The sequence below is a fragment of the Phyllostomus discolor genome, chromosome 5 (genome assembly GCF_004126475.2).
Source record: "Phyllostomus discolor isolate MPI-MPIP mPhyDis1 chromosome 5, mPhyDis1.pri.v3, whole genome shotgun sequence".
In the NCBI taxonomy this organism is placed as follows: Eukaryota; Metazoa; Chordata; class Mammalia; order Chiroptera; family Phyllostomidae; genus Phyllostomus; species Phyllostomus discolor.
The window spans coordinates 102312306-102331320 of NC_040907.2; the positions used below are offsets into that span (position 1 = coordinate 102312306).

At 39.0% G+C, this 19015-nt stretch overlaps 2 pseudogenes; both read left to right on the forward strand.

The window, feature by feature from the left end:
- The first annotated feature begins 7202 nt into the window (after window positions 1-7202).
- LOC114497003 lies at window positions 7203-10438 on the forward strand (annotated as a pseudogene).
- A 1542-nt stretch (window positions 10439-11980) lies between these two features.
- On the forward strand, window positions 11981-18251 carry LOC114497004 (annotated as a pseudogene).
- Window positions 18252-19015: the final 764 nt, after the last annotated feature.

The following is a 19015-nucleotide window of genomic DNA, read 5'->3' on the forward strand; positions in this document are numbered from 1 at the left end:
CTCTCCTTCTTGCACCGTATTTTCTTGCTCCTACAAGCACAACAAAACTTAGCGTTCTAAAAAACGTGTTTTCAGTTCATCTCAAACAGACTAGTCAGACTTTCATGCCCATTAACTCCACCAAAGGGCTCTTTCTGAGGTCACCACTGATAATTCAAAGGGCAATTGTCAGTTTTCATCTTATTTAACCCAGTAACTCAATCTTACCTGTATAAAATATTTTTCACTGGTTATCTTGCTATCAAAAGGCAGGGGCACAACCCTTACTAGGTTTCATTTTAACTGAATCACTTTTGTAAAGGCCTTATCACCCATATGGTTCCAATCTGAAGTGGGGGTGAGGAGGAAGGACTTCATACGAATTTGGAAGTAAGGGAAGCACAATTCAGCCCATAACACCTAGACAGATCCTCACAAAGCTGTTCCTTCTATTCCTTCAAGGTTCTGTTACTGTCCCAGTGAAGCCTCTCCTGACCACCCTTTTAAAAAATTTCAAAACATTTAAAATTTTTTCAATTACAGTTTACACTCAATATTATTTTGTATTAATTTTAGGTGTGCAGCAGTATGGTTAGATAGTCATATACTTTACAAAGTGTTCCCCCAATATTCTCAGTACCCACCTGGCACCATACATAGTTATTACAATATTATTGACTATATTCCCTATGCTGTACTTTACATACCTGGACTATTTTATAACTACCAATCTGTACTTTTCAATTCCTTCACCTTTTGCATCCAGTTCCCTAAAACCCCTCCCAGCTGGCAACTATCAATGTGTTCTTTGTATCTTTGAATCTGTTTCTGTTTTTTTTTGGGTTTTTTTTTGTTTTCATTTATATTGTTCTTTGGATTTCACCTATAAGTGAAATCATATGGTATTTGCCATTCTCTGACTGACTTATTTCACTTAGCATAATACCCTCTATCCTGATGACCCCTTTCTTCTTTTAAAACTGACCAGTATTTACTCAGCAAAATAGGAGATAAGCTCTCCTGACTAGATAAGGAATTTAATAAGTAATATGAAAAAGGTGTCAGAAAATTAACATGAAGTGAAAAATGATTGATTTCTTGTAATTGTCCTTTTGAAATTATGTAGCTAGTGTAGGTATTTTAGTGAACCTAGTCTTCATGGCTTTGTAAGTTTTTCCAAAAAATGCCATGGCTTGAACAATAATCTGCATTAATAAATTAGGAGTCTGCTTGCCACCACTAAACGATGTGGAAGTTTTTGTTCATTTATTCATTACCATTCAGGGAGTATCATGTGGCCACCTGCATGTAAAGGGAATAAAGATGTAAACAAAAGAGGATGGTTCCTGTCCTTCTGAAGCTTAACATCTATCTAGTTAGGAAGACAGACACTATTTTAATACTGACATACACATTTATATTGTGTACACAATGTGCTATGATGAAAAAAGTTATAGGCATGACAGCACAGTGGTACAAAGTGCCAGTAAGAAGTCAAGCTTTACTAGTACTTAGGGGAAAAATGCAAATATTTCCATTTTCGAAAAGTAAAAAAGTCCTAAGTAGTAGTTAGCTGAGTAGAAAAATAACTTGAAGGAATGAAAAGAGAGTCTGCGAGTTTTAGCACAACACAGAGAGTGACACAGTGACTGAATGGGAACTCTGAAATTAGTCTGAGTACTTCAGAGACGTGTAAGGAAAGTTGGGACTGGCCTGATTGTTTGATCAGTAAGTCTGATCTGATCTACAAAAAGAAGTTGGCACTTAGGTGCCTGAGCCAGGGCTGACCAGAACAATTAAGATTCTAAAACTGAGCATGGTCCAGGAGGTCAGGAAAACAGGGTGGAGATTTAGTATCATGGACTCAGTTCATTAACAGAGAAAGTCCAAATCTGTTGAGATTATACTTGGTTGTAAATAACAAGTATCCAAGAAGCTGAAGAGTGTTCCAAGGTGGTTCTACTTTACACCTCACTCGTAGTATATGACAGTTCCAGTTGTTCCATATCCTCATTAACATTTGATATCATTAGTCTTAATTTTTACTATTAATAGGTATGCAGTTGTGGGTAATTATGGTTTTGGTTTGCATTTTTCTGATGACTAATCATTTGGAGTAATGTGCTTATAAAATATTATCTTCTTTTGTGAAATCTCATTCAAAGCAATTATAAAGGAAAGAATTTACATGGGTAAGCACCCAACAGTGCCACAATTGCCACACAGTGAAATAAGCTGTATCAGTTGACTATTGCCATAATGATGCTGTCTAAGGAATCAGCCCAAAATGCTATGGCTTAAAGCAAGAAAAATATACTCTCACACCCTTTACCTGCAGGTTGACTGATCTAGCCAGAACTCATTTTCCTTATGACAATGGAAGAAACACAAAGGTGAGTGGAAACTTACAGGGCCTCTTGAGGCTAGAGCAAGAATGGGGTACTATTACTTCCATCCACATTCCATTGGCTGAGGCAAAGCATACATCCAGGCCTAACATCAGTAAGGGAGGAAAATATGCCCCGCCTCTAGTGGGAAAAAGTGTAAAGTCACATGACAAAAGACATGAATAGAGGATTTGGGAGAAAAATATAATCTACCACAAATGCTTTGAGAGTAATCAGTTCTATCTATGCCTGCATCTAGCATGAACCATTGCTTCAAAGCAATACATACAATGAGATACCACTTCATCATATCTATCAGAAAAGGTATTTTTTAAAAATAAGAAAAGACAGCCCTGACCAGCATGGCTCAGTTGGTTGAGTGTAGTCCTGCAAAGCAAAGAGTCACCAGTTGGACTCCCAGTCAGGGCGCTGCCTGGATTGCAGGCCAGATCCCTGGGGCATACGGACGGCAACTGACTGATTTTTCTCCCTCACATCAATGTTCCTCTTTCTTCCTCCCTCCCTGCCTCTCTCTCTAAAAATAAATAAATAAAATCTTATTAAAAAAAAGAGAAAAGACTATCAAACACTGGAGAACAACTGGAAGTCTCATTCATTGCTGGGTTCTGAACACAAAATGGTAAAACTAACTTGGAAAGTTTGGCAGTTTTTTATACAACTAGACATACATTTACCATATAACCTCCCAATCCCACTCCTAGGTTTTTACCCAGGAGAAATGAAGATATATGCCCACACAAAGACCTATATGCAAATCTATAGCAGCTTTATTCATAATTGCTCAAACTGGAAATACTGAAAATATCTAGCAACTAGTGAATGGATAAATTGCAGTCCATCCACATGATTGAATACTACTCAGGAATAAAAAGGAACAAGCTGCGATAGATGAATGGCATGGATATACTTCAGATGCACTACACTAAGTGAAAAAAGTGAGAAACAAAGAGCTATATACTGTATGATTCCAAATATAGTCAGGAAAAGGCAAAACTCTAATGACAAAGGGGGTGAGATTGACTACAGAAAAGCACAAGGAACTTTTTTAGGGTGATGAAAATATTCCAAATCTTTTTTGTAGTGGTAGTTCTGTAAGTATGTAAGTTTGTCAAAACACATAGAGCTATACATCTAAAAAGGGTGAATTTTACTACGTATAAACTTCACCTTAAAACAAAACAACAACAACAAAACATAAACCTTTTCTTTTTCACCTTGCCTTGGAAAAGGTAAGAGGATATATTTTATTTGTTTGAAAACTGAAATTTCACAGATTTTTAACTGGTTAAGTGACAAGACAAAATTAAGTATGACTTGGTTTGATATTAACACATGACACATAAATGAATTTGGGGATACACCTTCCTTAAGCATTAGAATTTGCTTGGTGTAGGTTAGATGACAAGGGTGGAACGAGAAATTCAGGAGGTTCTGGTTAGGGAATGCAGAGTATATAACAAGCCTGATCTTCTGGTGTCAACTTTTAAAAGGATGATTACACTTAGGGCCTCTGTAAAAGGGGCTTGGGAGCTGCGAGACCTAGCCTAAAGACTAGGGGTTGTTCCAGCTGTACTGAGGAAACAGTTTATCAATGTTTCTCTAAGTATGGATTTGAAAGGACCTAAACAGAAAAGAATGGAGCCCAAGAATTTTCATTTTAAACAACTTCCCTAGGATATTCTTATGCACTAAAATTTGAAGAGTGTGGAAGTTTAGAGTTGATATGTTTGTTATAATGTGGATTCTGTGAAATTCATGATTCTTCAATTGACCTACAATTTTTTCACACGTGCCTAGTTTATACCAGAGACCCTTCCCCTTGAAGTGTTACTTGAGTGTCCACTACCAGTGCTTCGCATCCCTTAGTTCAAAGACCTTAAATTGTTCCATTATGGTATACTAGAAAATTTATCGTGGATATTACAACATCATCTCAGTTGCTTGAAGCTTTACTGTGGGTCATGGCAACTTCACTGTAGTCACTGCCTGGAACTCCTGGACACAGTCCCTGCTAGGAGAGTGCCCTATGGTTCCCACAGGTTCCAGCTCAGATTTCATTCTCTATACACACCACATAAGACTGCACATGCAGGTCAAACTTTACCAAAATGTTGGGATAATTAAAGAGGAAAGAACCCACAAAGAAAACCCACCATACGAGTCCCTTACATGTGTACCTCTGTCCATAACCCTGCTCTGACCTCATTTTCTTCTATCTTGGATATCCATACTCTCTCTTTTTTCCCGCTTCCTATCCACAGGAACTGGTCTTAACCCAGAACTCACTTCCCCTGCATTTTGTTGGTCAGCTATTGTCCCAATAACCCTGCATTACTAACAACCCTAAAACACAGTGCCTCAACAACAGCCACTTATTCTTCCTCATGCATCTGCATGTTAGCTGGGGCTTAGCTCCAAACTGAGGTGGTTCCAGGTCCCCTCCACTGACTTCTCATCTTCTGTGGAAGAAGGGGTTACTTGGAGCAGTTCTCATGGCAATAATGAAAATGCAAGAGGGCAATCCCCACCACACATGCATATTCCGAACCTCTGTTGTTATATCTCTGCTACCATCCTTGTAGCCAAAGTGTGCCACACAAACAAGTTCAGAGTGAAAGGGCAGGGAAACACACTCCACACACCAGGAGGCATGGCTAGAGTATAGGTGTGTATTATTACTACCAGGGAGAGAAGACTTTGGATCAATCAATCAATCTATATATCCATCATGAGTATTGATTCCCTTATCTGAAGATTGAGTCTAGAGAAATGTCTGAAGCTTTACCAGGTCAGTAATTGATAATAACCAACTCTTAAACTCACACTGTCCAGTTCAGTTCTGGACAGAAATGGATGATCCATTCTGATTCTCGCAAAAATTGGAATTTGTAGGAATGTACACACAAATGCAGGAACAAATCCCTGGATACACACATGCATGCAAATTTATATGTGCTTATGTGCATATGTACAGGTCCAGTTATACAGGCCCTTTCTCCAAAAAAAAAGTTCCTCTCCTCTCAGAGATTTTCAGAGGCTAAACTCTTTAGAAGACAAAGGATTTTTCTAACTGCTTTATAACTTGCAAGAATACTATTTTATAATGATGTTAGGACTTTGCATTATGCTGAGAAATAACAGTGCCTTTTCTTCAACCTTGTTTCCTCATAATCAGCCTCCATGGATTTGCCAAGAATAAGACAGCAGCCAGGTGCTAGAGCTCAGTACCTCTGAATGACACACTCCCTAACTGCACAAAGACTTCTGCTCTGGAAAATTCTTACTCAAGGGCTTCGTTGCTAATATTTTCAGTCAAGGTAGTTTCAGCTTTCCAGCAATTCTTCCAATGTAGGAGGAAATGGAGGCCCTAATTAGTACTAATTTTGGAGCTCCAAATTGCTGTGTGCTCTGGGACAATATGCATCTCTATGCATCTCATAGTGTCTTCCCTGGTCACTTGCATCGGTCACTCTTTTGTCACTTGTGCCAGGAGCTCTCTGAGGTCATTTTCTCTAGGAGCTTTTAGTGGTCACTTGCACCAGGGACTCCCTTTGGTCACTTAAGTTCCATTTTTCTATAATATTATGACTCTTCTCTGTAGAGAATATTTACACAATTTTACAATTGAAAAATCTAAACCACCAAGAAGCAATAAGTAAACACAAATGAAAAGTATCACTTTATACCATTAACCATAGACAAAATTATTTCTCACATGGGTACTGCCAATATGCTCTTCAGTCAGCACGTATAGAATAAGATATTTTTTAATTTTGTGTTTTAACTTGGATGATAATTTTTTAATTAAATATAATTATAGGATTATTTCTTTGGTATTTCAGGCCCAAGCTTGTATTTTTGTCTACCAACTTAGCACCAAGTTATTTTATTATAATTATCATAGGCAACAGAAGAAAAATAACCTGCATATTTATGTATAAAAGATTCTTCCTGCCAAATAGAAAGCAGAAGACACATTCTCCAAGAGCAGGTCTTCCATGTGGGTCAAATAAAGAAAATTGGTGGGAGAATCAGATCCTCACACAACACATAATTTAATAAAGGAGCCTGACTGAAGACTATCTTAGCTGTCAATATTTGGACAACTGCTTTCAGCTCTAGCATAAGAGCTGACTTTATACCAAATCTCTCACTGAGAACGATTGAAAAGTCAGGTTAAAAATAAACAAATATTTGATGGTATCAGAAAGCAACCAAGTCATCTAGGACTCAAGGGGCTAAAAATGGGACAGAAAGAAAATGCAGTCAGATCAGGGTAACACTCTCCATCCTTTCCCGCCTTGAGACATTTGCTGAATTATAAGCAGAAAGTGCAAGACCTAGAGGTCAAGTAGAAAGTAGCAGCTTACAAACTCACAGGAGTATTAAAACAAAATGTGGAGTTCATGACTAGCAAAGAAAGCCAGGATTGGGCCCTCACCAGTGTGACTCAGATGGAGCATCAGTCCTATAGCCAAAAGGTGGCAGATTCAATTCTCAATCAGGGCACATGTCTAGGTTGCTAATTCAATCCCCAGTCTGGGAACATACGACTCCTGGTCTGGGTATATAGGGAGGCAACCAGTCGATGAATTGCATTGATGTTTCTCTCTCTTCCTTCTGCTCCCCCTTCCAATCTCTCTAGAAGGAATGAAAAAAAAAAAAAAAAAAGAGTCCTCCTGTAAGGATTAAGAAAAAAGAAAAATAAATGCCAGAATTGGAAGGTCTCAGATCTTAGAGAAAAGAGAATTTGTTGAAAAGTGAATTGATATTTCACTTCACCTTTCCATCGACGTATTTGCTGATTCCCAAGCCATGAAGGTAAGAGATCAATAGCCCAAAGAGAAAGAGGCAGCTCAGAGGCTAAAAGGTTTCATTGTGTTGAAGAGTCCAAAACTGGAAGTCAGGGCCCAGCAAGCAGTCAAATCTCTGAAAAAAACCTCCAGGTTTCAGTAGAGAATCCAGGCAGATTTCAGATAGGAGTAAGGACAAAGTGGAAATAAATTAGGTTTGTAAAACCTAAAATTTCAAAATACCACATTCCTTAATTGGACCAGGGCTATCTGACCCTACTCTTTCTGCCAGAAGAAAATTAAATTATCTCTAGAGAAGGAAAACATCATGTAGAGCTCCTATAATTATTTATACACATTGTCTAATACTTGAAGAAAAATCCACAAGTCATATCAATAAATAGAACCAAGTGACAGAAATTCACTTGAGAAGTTGAGATATTGAATAATTATGAGGCTATAAATAATTATGATTAATATCTTAAATGCATTTGTTCCCTTCATTTCATTTAATGCTTTGATAAAAAGCTCCTGTCCTTTTAGGATGGAATAGTATTCCATCATCTGGATGTACCAGTCTTTTTATTTACCTAATGCAGGACATCTTGGTTTGCTTCCAAGTTTTGACAATTAGAAATAAAGCTATTATAAGCATCCATGAGCAGGTTTTTGCATAGATATAAGTTTTCAACTGCTTTAGATAAATATCAAGGCGCATAATTGCTGAACCTTATAGTAAGTGTATGTTTAGTTTTATAAAAAACCAGCAAACTGTCTTCCAAAGTGGCTGTACCATTGCACATTCCCACTGGCAATGAATAAGTGTTTCTGTTGCTCCACATCCTTGTTAGCATTTTGTGTTGTCAATATTTTTTAATTTTAGCTGTTCTAGTAGGTATGAAGTGGTATCTATCTCACTGTTGGTTCAATTTGCATTTCCCTGTTGACATATGATGTGGAACCTCTCTAGGTAACATTGCAACAGGGTGCAGCCAAGGGGGGGCCCCAAATAGGGATTTATAATGGGGTCCAGAACTCAAGGTGTCCAGGAAATATTAGTAAAAATATATATAGGATGTCCTCATCCCCACAAGTCTGAGCTGGGGGATGGGATGCATGGAGCAGGGCCATTGAGTGCTGTTCTGCATAAGCAACAGCTTTGCAGCTAACCTCTGACATGGTTGTTTAACATATTTATAACCTTTAACTGGTTTCATGTATATGTTAAACAGCTGTGGCCATACTTTGAGCCAGGAGGATGGGAGTGACTTCAATCCATGATGTAACTGGGAGACAATTCCCCCTGGTTACAGAGTCTGTGTAAGAGCCTGGAGATGATTGGCTCCACACCACAGGGCCACACCTGCCTGGATTTACTATGGCAGCCCAGAAAAGCTGAAAGAATAGGAGAATGCTGGCAGCTGTGGTCAATTGTGGGAGGAGTTGGTAATGGTGACAGAAGAAGATTGGTGCTGGGATTTAAACCCAGGTGCAGCAACCATGTGGCATCTTTTGGGTCAGAGACAAACTGGGAGTCTTTTTGGGACCATGCAGCTTGGGCAGAGGAGAACCACAGACTTCTATTTCTTTTTCGGAGATACGGTACCCTGGGCTGGGGGGAGGGGGAAGGAAAGACTGTGTGTTTGTAGGTACTCTAAAAGATTTTGGGATCTCAATGAAAACATTAAGTTATCACTCTTAAGTTTGTATAACTCTTTAAATAAATAATCCCTTTCCTTTTCACCAATCTCTGGCATTGAGAGACATCTATCCCTGGTGGTCAGCAAGGCGAACATAGTATGGGGTGGGAGACCCCCAGAGCACAAGGTTGGGTCCATTCAGTAATAGTAGATCATTCAATGCCCCCAGTTCTGTTCTGTAACATCTTTAGGTAACAGGAGAATTTGGAGTGGACATTGCTGATCAAAGACAGTAATGATCATTGAGATAGAAATTGGGATCCTGAGGAAACAAATATAGACTGGAGGGCCCATCCAGCCACAGACAGCTTTTGAGACTACCCACCCAGAAGAGATGAAGATAGTTTTGGAGACAAGTTTTGAGATATTTATTATCCAGACCCATATCATGGTGTGTATTGAGATAGGTACCATGATGGCTCACAATGGGACATGGGCTGACATGGGGGATCACTATAATGACTGAGGCAGCAGATACTATCACAGAGGCTATGACTCCAGGACAGGTGATGTCAGAAGAGCATTTGGAAGTAGGTACTCTAGGGGTGATGACTACAGAGGAGAGGGCACACTATGAAGACAGATATAACAAACAAGATGATGGGAGATGGAGTTCCAAAGATGATTATAAGAATGATAGAGGTTTATCCCAAAGACCCAAACTAACTCTAAAGCCTCAGAACACTCCTAAGGATGATGATTCCTCTGCTAGCACCTCACAATTTGTTCAATCAGCCTCTCTCTGTGGAGGGACAAAGCCTGTTGACATAGCTGCTGAAGAGTCAGAAGTAGAAGAGCAACTACAGAAGGAACATCCAACATCAGCTGGAAGAGTCAAAACTAGAATGTCAGCCTCAGAGAGACACCCAAGCTGGCAAAGCGAAGAAACTCAGGAACTGGGTGGTAGAACACAAGAAGTGAGTCATCAGAGACAGGGACCTCAGCCATATCCAGCAGAAAAGCAGGAAGGAGAGAAAGTGAGAGGTCTCTGGAATATAAAACGCTCAATAAGGAGGAAGACTGTCATTCCAACTTTTAAGCCTCTCAAACCTGAACAGCCTCTAATTCTAGCCCCTTCACCAAAGGAGAGTGCTTGGGTGGAGTTCTCATTATCCTGCTTCATTTCAGAGCTTAGCTAGAACCGCAGTTTTCTACAAAGCATGGGGTCTGGGTGGGGGAGGTAGTTCCATCTCAACCATCTAGGAAGGACCTTGAGCAAGGAAAGATGAAAATAAAGCAGATGGAGTGAATGTCTCTCAAGGTCCAAGTGAAAACTCCAGTCATGGCCCAGGAGATATAGGGAACAAAGACCATTGGAAGGAATCAGTTAGAAAATATGACAAAAAAGATCAAGGTTCTTCATTTGTACCTGAGCCAAATAAACCTAAAGAAAATCCAGCCCCCGAGTTTCAGTTCTGCAAGTAAGCACAGTGCTCTCTCCATTCATGGGGAAGATGAAATAGGGAGAATATTATACCAAATAGACCTCTACACCCTGTGCTTTCCCTTAGTCTCTCTCCACCCTGGAACATTTGAAAGTAAATCAACTTCTGTCTAGATAAGACAAAATAAAACTCACCGTATCCAGAGGGGGGAAAAAAGAAATGGGTCAACTCACCAAGAGGATTTAATGATTCCGGGACTGAGGGACTTTCCAAGACTTGGGACTTTCTGTGTTAAAACAAGGAAAGTCCTGGGCAAATTGGGATATACTGGTCACCTTTCATGGTACAATAGACCAGAGATCCTGTGTGTCAAAAATAAGCCCTGGGCTTCCTTGCAATTTCTGATTTGTGGCATTTCCCACCCTTAATCCAAAAGCAGCCCAACTCCACTCATTGTTCTGCCACCTGCCTGTGCCTCCAACCTGTGAGCACATGGGGCTTTTACATCTGCTGTCCTGGGAGATGGACTCAGTCCCTCTGTAAGGTATGGTCCCTAATTTTTTTGGTACTCTGCCCTAGGATTTTATATTAAAAGAGAATAAAGGAAAAATATATCTACATCTATCTCTATCTATCTCTATCTCTATCTTTATCTCTATCTCTATCTCTATCTCTATCATTTCTATCATCTCTATCGTCTCTATTTCTCTATCTATATATCTATATCTATATCTATATCTATATCCATACCTACATTTATGTTGCTCAGGAAGAAGAAAGATCATAGGGTTGCCTCTGGGAGAACAGTCAGAGTGACTGAGGCACAAGGGTGGGAAGATGGGAGGAAGGTTTTTCCTTTTTTAGCAACTTCATTGAGATATAATTTATATACCATACAATTCACCTATTCAAAATGTACACTTTAAAGGTTTTTAATATATTGGCAGATGTGCAACTGTAATGAGGTAGGTTGGAGCAGAGGTTGCCAAAAAGTAAGGGACCCTAATTTAGGCAGGAGAACCACAAATCTGGCACAGGCTGCTCTATTGTCAGAAAAGGCAGGGGGGCAGGAAGGATGCCCAGGGGGCAGATTTAAGCAGTCTGCCTCCTTCAAAGGGAGGGGCTGCCTAAAACTGCAAATGCCTGAGGCAAGAGGTTAGTATAAACACAATGCAGTTTACAGGAAGAGGTGCAGAGAATTCAGAGGTTTGAAACCAGAGCTGGGGCTTAAATAGCCCACAGTCTTGGGGCTACTAGCTCAAGACACAGGCTAGCTGAGCTATGGGGCCTGGATCCCCCACCCAGGGTGACTGGAAGTTTCTGCCAATTCTCAGAAACTGAGGCAAAGACAAACATGACCATTGGTTAAAAAGCTAGACACTCCCACTGGTTTCCAGAGTGCTGGGATTCCGGTTGAGAGGGCTTTTTAAACAGGAGGCAGGAAGAAGCTCTCTGGCTTTTGACACTTGGTTCAGGCTCTTGGCTCACTCTTGGCTCTTGACTTGTGGAGTTTGGCTTGGGACTTCTGGATGCAGGTGTGCTTGGACACTCTGGGTCCATGGCCCTTGCTCCCTGCACAGATGGGAGCACTCATAGGACCAGGCAGTTGCTGGGCCCATCAGAGGCTTAGGCTCAGCATGGTTGGAAGCCCACTCCTGGGGGCAGGATCCAACATTGGGATTCATGCCTCACTGGGCTCCATCCTCTAAGACGGTATGATCCAGTGTGGTACAGGACATGGGGTCCTGGACTGCTATATGGAGACTGGGAGCAGTGCACCCCAGGTCCTGAAAGAGAGAGCTGCTGCAAGAAGATGGCAACTCTGAAACCCATGAGTACACATTCCAGAGAGGATGGAGAGCTGTTTGTGTGGCTGGCTTAAGGACAGATAAGGAAATGGGGAACTTCTGGGAGTGGTTTTGGCTTGCAATATTTTGGGGGTCAAGAGAAGTTCTGGCTTTTATAGGAGAGAAGGACTCAGAGCAGGAATTCATTCAGCACCCCCAAAATTGGAAACTGGTTAATAAAACCTGTTTTCTTCAACACAAATCTTTGGGTCATGCATCAAGGTAACAAGTGGCTGAACCCCATGCTACACAGTTACACTACCAGGAGAGAGACTTTTAAATGTCATATTTTTTGTCTTTTGAATTAGAAACCATGATAGTAAAACAATAGAGATTAAATTTTAAAAAAAGTAACCATGGTAGTATATCAACTATTATATATAAATAAATAAAATTAACAACAAAAGAAAGGTGCTTTTGTCCTTGTGGTCTATCATACAATTGGGTAGGATTCCATGTAAACTGATTCAGTGTTTTTCAATTGCATCATACATTTTATTCAATTCATTAACAAATATTTTAAATGCCTAGGTTGTGGCTGACCTGCTGGGCACTAAGATTTCATAGTCAGCAATTATTATTGTCTTTGGGAACATATAGTATTCATTTTATATGTTACTAGCAAAATTGCTAGCTCCTTGGAGAAACACCTCACCTATATTCCCTTTTGCATTTTGTACCTGTCAGGCAGTTGGGGACACACATTTAGTGCTTATGTGATATATGCAATAAAAAATAAAATAAGACCCAGGGCACAGAATCCCTGAAGGATTTTACTGGCTGGGTAACTTTTGTTACCAACAATTAGAGGATGGAAGGGGGCTCCTATAAAACCATGTCTTTGATCTGGGAAATCATGTTCTGGGATCCAGGCCCTCCCCCTTTTACCTTCCAGGTGTCCTGCTTCTGTGCAGAGCATTAATTTCAGCATAGACCTAAGTCAGCATTTTCAGTCTCTTGTCATCAAGTATGACATCCCAGGATAGCACCATGTACAAGGGAGTGATTACACAATTGGTCTCATAACTTCCTCTAACTTGGCACATGTTAGGAGATTTTTTAAAAGGTATTTATGTTTACCCTCAGTGTCCTTTCTTAATTCACTCTGACTTTCTACAATGAGTCTGTTACATATGCATTTTTTAAATTAAAAATAAAAGTCATTCCTGATGGTGCCTCCTACAAGAAGCCTTTTTTGACTCCTCTCCCACCTCTTCTAGGTAGTTTTGGTTCCCTTCTTTTAGTTTCCATAAATTCCATGCTCACCTCTACCACAGCACTTACCACAAGGTATTTGAATCACCTGTTCAATAATCTGCCTCCCCCTTAGGCTGTGATTTCCTTAGGGCAGATTTCCTTAGGTTGTGCTTTTCCTTTCATAACTGGGATCCTAGGGCCTCATGTGGGGCCTGAAGCACAGAAGGAGCTTTCATCTTTTCTCCTTCCTGGGTACCCTGCCTTTAACACCCAAATAAATAAACAACTGACTCCACAGCTATTCTTGGAGAACATTTCTCTTCAGTCAACCAATACGTCTTACTAAGACTTGAGTACCCAACACTCTTCAATGAATATGAGAAAATGAGGATTCCAGAGGGCCTTGATCTGCACATCCATCTCAGGAGTGCTGGAAATCAAGGCAGGTTCTCAGGGCACACAGGTGACTTAGGGCACAGCTATATTCTTCCAGAATAAAAGGCAAAGGAGAGGTGGTGGGGAGTTAGAGACTGGAACTAGATCTTGAGTCACAGTATAAATTGTGAAGTAGAAAGGCACCAGTCTCTGCTTCAGAAGATGAATTGATGGAGGGATAGAGTACAAACACTGAACTTACACAGATTCATTATACATACTTGGCAGAAAGGAAGGAGAAAGAGAGAAAGAAACAAAATGGGAAGGTGTGGAGAAAGAAGATACCAGAGAAATAACCATTTAAATAATGCAGGTTGCCATATTTCACTAATGTACAGGTAATGCTACCTGACATTCTACTCAGTGTTCTTCCTGAAGAGCTTGAGAAGGGACAAGTGGCAAATCCTCACCTTCAGTGTTCTGGGATTCCATGCTCACTGCACTTGGATTACCAGAGGAGCTGACAAAAATACAGTTGCCTGGACTCACACTCCAGGAGTCAGAGGAGCAGCCTGGGCATCAGACTGGTTAAAAGCTCTCAAGAGATTTTTTTTCTATTGTGGTAAAATATGCATAATATAAAATTTACTATCTTAACTATTTTTAAGTCTACAGTTCAATGATATTACATAAATTCATAATATTGTGCAACCATCACCACCATCTTTCTCCAGAACTCTTTTTATCTTGTAAAAAACTAAAACTCTATATCTGTGGAATACTAACTCCTATCCTGCTTACCCCTAGCCTCTGGAAATCATCATTCTACTTTCTATCTATATGATTTTGACCACTCTAAGTGTCTCATATAATTGAATTAAGACAGTACTTGTATTTTTGTTGCCTGGCTTATTTCAATTAGCATAATGTACTCAGGGTTTATTCATGTTGTAGCGTATGTCAGAATGACCTTCCTTTATAAGATTAAATGATACTCTTTTGTGTGTATATAACACATTTTGTTACCTATTCATCTGTCCATGGATTGTTTCCACATTTTAGCTACTGTGAGTAGTGCTACATGGGTACACAACTATCTTCTTGAGACCCTGTTTTCAGTTCTTTTGTGTATGTACCCAGAAGTGAAATTGCTAGATCATATGGTAATTCTATTTTTTATTTTTGAGAAAGCTCCACACTGTTTTTTACAGTGCTTTACATTCCCATCAACACTGCATGAGGGTTTCAATTTCTCCCCACCCTCTTCAACACATTTTACCTTTTGGTTTTTTGATAATAGCTACTGTAATTGGTGTGAGGTGCTATCTTGTCTTTGTTCTGCTTTGAATTTCTCTAATGTTTAGTGACATTGAGCATTCTTTTCATGTGCTTATTGGCCATTCATTCATCTCCTTTGGAGAAATGTCTATTTTTTTATCATTTTTTAATTGGGTTGTTTGATTTTCAGTTGGTGAGTTTTAGAAGATCCTTGTATAGTCCAGTTATTAGTCTCTTATCAGATATATAATTTACATGTATTTTCTTCCATTCTGTGGCTTGTCTTTTTTATTCTATTGATAGTGTTTTCTGATGTATAAATTTAGAAAAACATCATGAAGTCCAGTTGGACTATTTTCCCTTTTGTTGGTTATACCTTTGGTGTCATATCCAATAAATCATTGCTAAAGGTAATGTCATGAAGCTTTTGCTCTGTGTTTTTTCTTCTGAGAGTTTATTAGTTTTAGGTCTTGTACCTTGGTCTTTGACTCATTTTGAGTTAATCTTTGTATGTAGTGTCAGGTAAAGATTCAACTGGATTCTTTTGCATGTGCATATTTAGTTTTCCCAAGCACCATTTGTTAAAAAGACTATACTTTCCACATTGAATAGTCTTGGCACATTTGTCAGAAATCATTTGACCATACATGTGAGAGTTTATTTCTGGGCTCTCTATTCCAATGGTCTGTATGTCTGTCTTTATTCTAGTACCACATTGTTTTGATTACTGTAGCTTAATAGTAAGTATTGAAATAAAAATGTGTAAGTCTCGTAGCTCAGTGGATTGAGCGTGGGCTGGGAACCAAAGTGTCCCAGGTTCAATTCCCAGCCAGGGTACATTCCTGGGTTGTAGGCCATAACCCCCAGCAACCGCACATTGATGTCTCTCTCTCTCTCTCTCTGCCCCCCTTCCTTCCCTCCCTAAAAATAAATAAATAAAATCTTTAAAAAAAATGTGTAAGTCTTCCAGCTTTGAATCTTTTATCCAAGATTGTTTTGGCTATTTGGGGTCATTGAGATTCCATAAGAATTTTAGGATGGGTTTTTCTGTATCTGAAAAATATATATATATGTGTCACTGGGATTTTGATAGGGATTCCATTGAATCTGTAGATCCATTGGATCTGTAGATCACTTTGGATAGTATTGCTATCTTAAAATATTGTCTTCCAACTTATGAACATACATGTGTTCCCATTTATTTATGTCTTCTTTACCCTCAGAAAATTTTTTAGTTTTTATTGTATAAGTCTCCTACATACTTAGCTAATTCCTAAATATTTTTGGTAGTATTATAAACAAAAGTATTTTCTTAATTTTCTTTTCAGATTGTTCATTGTCAGTGTATAGAAATGCAGCTGATTTTTGTGTTAACTTTATATCTTGTTATTTCAATGAATTCATTTACTCTAACAGTTGTTTTTAATAATTAGGGTTTTCTACATATACAATCATATCATCAGCAAACAGAGATAATTTTACTTCTTTGTTAAGTGATTTTATTATGCAATTGTGCAGCCAGGGTTGAGAGTCTCTGCAGGTGATCTTAATTCTTAATCAATGCTCCTAGTATTACTTTATGCTGTGCTGAGTGTGATTCTAGTGTTTAAAAATAAGTGTCTGTTGCTTTGCCAGGTCTTCCCATTCTTTCCCACCTGGTATGATGCCACCTCCTCTGGAAGAGTTGCTGCTGAGTGGGCCCTGGCCCTCAGTGTTCAGGTCCTCATGATTGGTTACAAATACCTGAGCTGGGAGCAACTCACGGAGCCAGGGAGCAATGCCTGGCTGGTTTTGATAAGTACAAGTACAGTTCTGTGGATACCAATCCACTCTCTCTGTAGATCATGCATCCATTTGGGAGCACTATAGTGAAAGTATTTCCTACCTGACTGACTCTAAATATTTCTGCTTGTTATATACAATTTCTTACTTATGGCATACTTTGATCCTTACTTTTATGCTTCAGCACCAGGTCACAAGCATGGGTTTAGATTGTAGTAGGTAATCTCAACTTCATAACATATATTCTACCAGGGGTATCCAACATTTGGCATCTCTGGGCCACACTGGAATAAGAGTTGTCTTGGGTCACACATTAAATACATTGTGACATGTAATCACAAAAAGATCTCATAATATTTTAAGTAAATTTATGCTTTTGTGTTGGGCCACAGGTTGGACACCCTGCTAGATGATGTGACTCAAAAGCAATCCAGTAGAACCTATTTCAGCATTCCCTTTGGGGAGATTTTTGACTGTGGCCTGGAAAGTTAGTTGTGTGTTTACTTTGTTTTAACTACTGTATATATTCTATCTTTGGACAAGGATCATCTGATGTCAGTGTTTTTGTGCTCTATCTCCTGCTATGAGTAGTTTTGTTTTCTTTCTACCTGTCCCACTGGGAAAAGTATAATGCAGGGATTCTTTTCCTGCCATAGGGATATGACATCGGCCAGGTGGTTATTTCTTTTACCTATATAGTGATTGAAATTGTGGGAGTTGAGACCTCTTATAAACCTTTCTTTACTGTTTAATTTCTTTTATTAGACATCTACTCACTGCAATGACTATTGGTTGTGCATTATATGTGATTCTTCCAATAAGTTTATTAAACTGTCTCAGAATCTATACAAATAACACCTTGAAATATAGTTCAGTCTGTGAAGCTATGGTTCTCTTAGTTTCGCCATGTTTGCTATTGATATTTTTTACAGCATGGATCCTCCAGTCACCTTCAGATATTTTAGAGATATAATTTTGAGTACTCCACGGGACATGTCAGCTGATCATGTATTAAATAAGAAGAACCCAGTGCCCAACTTCAAACTGGTTGCTTGTTCCTCTCTTCTCAGTTGTTATGGCAGTAAACTTGGGCATAGCTTCTTGCATTAAGAGCATCTCCTGTGCATATAAACAACTGCTCTCACTCTGACTCACATCTGCTGGAGAGACAGGTGGTAAAGCAGTTGAGCAGACATTTCAGATTTATCCCTTCTAACTGGAAAAATCAAACTCGGAATGACTAGGAATGGATAAAAAGAATACTGCCCTGCAATCTACAGAAAGAGGTACTGTAAAGAAGATGCTTGCAAATATTTTATCCATTGAACTAAACTGACCTGCTTAACAGACATAAGGAACTCAGTGTGTACGGTACTTGGACAAAGGAATGTTATACATAATCTGAATTTGTAGAATTTTGGATTTACTATTTCCCAGCCTATTTTATTTTTATGAAACAATGTGACATTTTAGTTAAGCATAATGTACATTAGACCAGCAAAATGTTCCCAGTGATTTCAGCTTCATGAGACCATAATGTTTTGGCTCATACAGAGTTAAAGATACTTTGTTTTCATTTTTAAAACTTCAAAGTTGGTTTAGGAACACTAATAACATTCAGAACACCATAGTATGTTTTTATATTTGGTACTCAGTAGTAGGTCTTTAGCTATAGAAGTTATCAGTGACCCAAATCTAATATAGGGAAGAGATAAGAGCAAGTCATTTTCAGCGAGAGATGGCAAATGATGACAGAGCAAGATATAGTTTCCAACTATTGGTTTTCCCTCCCCATGGAACATCTATGTCTTTATGTGCTAAGAGAGCTCACATTTATATTTAGATTCCAGTATTCTGGCTTTGTTATCTAACAGATCTTGGTAAATGGTTTCTACTTACCTTTTAAAGAAACATATTTTATTGAGATTTGGTAAACTATAATTGTGGCTCACCCATTCACATGGTTCATAGTTTACACGTGGCATTTTCTCCCCTTCAGCAGCAAGTTGCTGAGATTTGGTGTCTGTGAGCTATAATTACATGAATGTATGTGACAGTATCAGTCTTATGCAGACAAACTTCTTTATCAGAAAAATTTACTTTGGAGTTAGATATCTCATGAACCTCACTATGAAATTATTACTATGAACCTCACCACAAAATTGGTTGTCTGATTCAGTTGGTCCTCCCTTTCTTCCTTCCCCTCTATCTCATCGTGCTTTTTATTTCACACAAAAGGACAAATAGAGAGAAATTCTCTGACCTCCAAAC